This window comes from Octodon degus, unplaced genomic scaffold, assembly GCF_000260255.1.
Source record: "Octodon degus isolate 3935 unplaced genomic scaffold, OctDeg1.0 scaffold00177, whole genome shotgun sequence".
In the NCBI taxonomy this organism is placed as follows: Eukaryota; Metazoa; Chordata; class Mammalia; order Rodentia; family Octodontidae; genus Octodon; species Octodon degus.
In genome coordinates this window covers 44,197-48,773 of record NW_004524753.1, presented here as the reverse complement: position 1 = coordinate 48,773, position 4,577 = coordinate 44,197, and positions in this window count along the sequence as shown.

Sequence of the window (4,577 nt, the reverse complement as noted above, 5' to 3'; positions counted from 1 at the left end):
GAGAGAGAGAGAGAGAGAGAGAGAGAGAGAGAGAGAGAGAGAGAGAGAGACTGAATGATGATGAAACATGGCCCAGGGATAAACTTGGACTTTTTCAGGATAGAGTGAAAGCTCTTATTTCATTATTATGATTTATACTTTCAATTAGTGCCTCTCCCAAGTCCCTGGCATTTCCTATGTAGAAATATTTTTCTATACCAGCTTGGCTCTATGTTATACACTAATTCCTCTAGCACGTGACCATCCTAAAAATATTTGAAACAGCTGTTAGAAGCTCTTAAGCATTCTTCTCTCCAGCCTGAGTAACTTAAGTCTGGAGTTTCAAGGCCGTGTATGAGAGCTCGTGTTGTCCTAGGCTGCCCCAGCAAGAGAGTTTCAATGCATCAGGTCTGTTCTAACGGTTGGATACTGGGTGCAGAACACCATGCTCCACTCATGGTCTGCCCATGTGGAATCCTGTATGAACTGTCCTTCCATTTATTCAGCCTACCATGGCACTTTAAAGACAGCTGAAGTCTAATCAGTTATTTTTGGAGACCACATCAGATTACTGGCTCATTTTGGACTTGGAGTCTATTAAAATGACAAGTCTTTTTCACACATGCTCTTGCTAAGCCACCGTGTGTGCATTGAACTATATATAGTTATCTGTGGAGTGCTTATTATGGGCAAGGCAACGTGCTAAATGCTTTGCATCTTTTGCATCTCATTGAATTCTCACATCAACCCAGGGATGCAGAAAGTAGCCTTAGTTCCCTATTCTGGATAAGCGGAGGCTCAAGCAAGTAGAGACTTGCCTAAAAAGGTCTGACTCACACAGGCTTTCCTGAACGTAGTCATTCTGTCCTTTGTACTGATGTGCTTTTTGCTGACCTTGATCAAAAAGGGGCTATAGAGGACCCAATATCAAAGAGCAGAACTATTAAATGTAACTTTGGTTAGACTTGCTCATCTTTTTAGGTTGTTGAGATCTTTTTGGATCCTGATGTTGCCCCATAGATACTAGCCACTCCCTTAAACCTCATACCAAAGTGGATTTCTGCAGCCATTATCACTATTCTCTTGAACATCATTGCTTTAAGCACAGAGCCAAACCAAGAACAGAGCTGCCTGACCACTCTAGAGCTTCCACAAGTGGCTCAGATGGCTACTCTTACAAATTACAGATCTTGGTTTTGGGACTCTGTTTCCATTTTCCCTCCGTCATCCAGGATGCCAAAGCCCTTGCTGAAACTCAAGGCAGAATTCCTAAAGCATTCATCTCTTGAGTTTAGTATCGTTGCCTCGGGGAGCAAAAGGAGCCAGCCATCAGATCTGTTCATAGTGAGCTTATGTTGGTTTGATCTGATCCTCTTCTTCCATGTTAACTGGGCATAGACCAGCCCTAGCTCTCCATTCTAGACTCTGGTCTAGAACTGATAAAGGCCACCTATTTTTGGCTTAAGCATTGATCTTATCCTTTTGAACATTTATTTCATACATGGCTATGTTTTTTTTTTTTTTTGCAAATTTTTTATTTTTCAAAATTCTTGAAAGATAGGTACAGTGGTTGGGTACCCTCATGAAAAGGTCTTTTTTTGGTGTGTCTTGGAAGGGTTTTTTTTAATGCCTTTAGTACAGGGTCTACAGGGTCTCACTACATGGATCAGACTGTTTTCAGCCTCCCAAGTGCTAGAATTATAGGCGTGAGCCACCACGCCCAGTCTTAGTCGCAGTCTCGGTGCACCCTGGAGGCAGGGCTGGCATGGCATGGGTGCTGGAGATCAAACCCTGGTCCCTGCATTCTGCCTAAGCAGGTGCTTTAGTCCTCTGAGTTATCTGGTTGGACCTTCGAAGGTATTTTTGAATAAGAAGATTTGAAGATATGGAGTGCATATTACCCTATTCATGGAAATATTGGGGCTAAAAATAATTTAAACTTACAAACAAGACTAATAAGATTGAGTTAAGTCAGTCTGTAGTGTGCTTTATTTGAAGATCAACGTTTTAATTCATTTCTTTTGAAATGATTAGATACTTGGTCTTATCAGTAAGACCAACTATATCATTATTTCCCAGCTTTGGATCTCCTAAAAACTGGTATTCTAAGGTTCTTAGAAACCCTTCTGATACTGTGAGATTTGCCTAAAAAGGCAATATGAGACATATTACTAGTATCTGTGGAAAACAACAGATTAGAAGGCAAATATTGGCAAGTTTTAATATACAGTATAATTCAAGATTGGAGTGGAACAGCTTCAATTTTTATACCATGAATTGCTTAAACAATAATAGCTCTTTTGATTTTTTCTATTATATTCTTACACCAGTTTGATAAAATAAGTTAAACTATCCCAACAGAAAATATCCCCCTTTTCAGCCAGAGCCCAGGTCCAGCATGTGAGTGAGATCTTCCACTTTCACACCCACTCCCCGGATCCCTTTTCCAGTCAGAGCACAGGCCTGGCATGTATGTGGGACCTTGTGCCTGCTTGCCTGCTCCCTGGATCCCTTTTCCAGCCTGAACCCAGGCCTGGTTTGTGTATGGGACCTTCCACATACTGTTGCCAGATCCCTTTCCATCCAGAGGCCAGGCCCAGAGTGCTGCAGCAGGAAGAAGCTGAGCACAGCAGCCAGACCCAAGCCAGGCACATCTGAAGGAGTTCGAATTTGGTAGATCCAGACCCGGTAAGCTAAGGCATCTTACTAGACCCCGATCTCTGAGAGTGTCCTCTCTCTCTTTTGATTGAGAGAGGGTAAAACAGATAACCAGGGTGAACTAGTCTGCCTGGAAGACCCCAGGTATGTCAGGGGAGGTGATCAGACAGAACTTAGGGGAACTAATTTAAATACAAATTCCCAATTTAATATCTGCTTAGCTACACAGACATAATGTTGGCTCTTATGGTCTAAAATACAAACTCATTAGTTACAAAAGCTTGTCAACTGCTAAATATCACTACCCATTATTAGCATTCCTAATTGTAGTTCTGTAAATATAAAACTATAACAGCCTTAGTCACATAATCTCTCTTGGGTAAGAATATTGGTAGATGCTAAGGTACACTGAAGATAGCAATGTGTAATAATAAAACCATACTTGAAATACCTGTCATTTTGGTTTTCTAAATACATACTGCTTCTCATGTCATACCAATTATTTCTATACACTCTTTAAAGTATTTTTTAAATAAAAGGTAATAAAAGAAAACAAGAGACAAGGAAAAAAAAAGTCATAGGATTGTCCTGCTACAGTGTTGTATAAAGTTTGATTTCTAAATTTCTCTGTAAAAATGTGTACATTTTTTCACATTCTATAGGGATTTCAATTTTAAGATATCCATGATTGCTGGAAAATAGCAGTTGCATGTTATGTCTAAGGCATTTGATATTCAGACAGATAATGATGTTAAGCTCAACTGCCTTTGTTACAGGGTAATGATATCAACAAGCTTCTCTTCTGGATATTTAACAACTAAAATTTGCACACCAAAACTTAGATAAGTAGAGGGGCTCCTAGTACAGCCAATATTTTGGCCCTAGCACTTCAAGATCAATGAGGACTCAGAGTATAAGAGAACCTGTGTTGTGACATCCTATAACTCAGAGGTTCCACAAATTTCCTGATCAAGGAGATTATGGGGCCACAGAGGAAAGTGATTGACAATATATAGTATACCTAAGGAAAGTCACCTAGAGAGAAAGAAATTATCTCAGGCTTTCACAGAGAGCAAATTGTTCAAGCAGTGACTGTGACTTATCCAGGTGGCTGATACTGACAAAAGATCTACAAAGGTGCTATACATGGTTTCAGGGTAAATCCTGAGGTGATTTGACTGACTTTGTCAGATAGAAAAGTTACATGTTAGTTCTATAAGTCTTGCTTTAACTTGTTCTTTTTTATGATTTATTTTCATTAATTTTATTGAGAAACAAATAGCAATGAGACAGTTTCAAAACAGGTTAGTAGAAGAGTTACAATAATTAATACATTGCATGTTGTTGTCTTCATAGTAGTTATTCATAGTACAAGATGCAGACATGATATCCTGTTGAAACATCGTGTGTGGGAGAGCTGCTTTAACTTGGTCTTAACCTTCCAGGAGCAAAGTGTAACCACGAGGTATAAAAAGTAAAGCTATATTAATATGCTGAGCTGTAAAAGGCTCAAGTCAACAACTTCAGACATTTGCCAGTTGTGCTGATAACTTACTACTATTATGGACTACTGGACTATATTGGGTTATTTTTCTGAATTCGAGTACCTACAATCTTTAGACTAGTTTCAAGTATGAAAAGGTCCTTTGAAGACTTCTCCACATACAGCTTCTCTAACTGCAGTGGAACACCCATCTCTGAAAAAACAAAACAAAAAGGGGGATATGGTGGGAGCCACAAAGCTAGGAAACTGATCAAATATATGTAGGTGGGACTTGGCCCAGTGCCTAAAGCAAGCAAGCTACCTCACCCCTGATATGAATATCCTGTCTGCTTAAGGCTAGATACCAGCTGCCAGGCAACCTCGTGTCATGCGTTACTAACTTTACAAAAGTGTAAATAAATGACAGTTTTGATGTGGAAAAAAAAAGGGAAGGAAA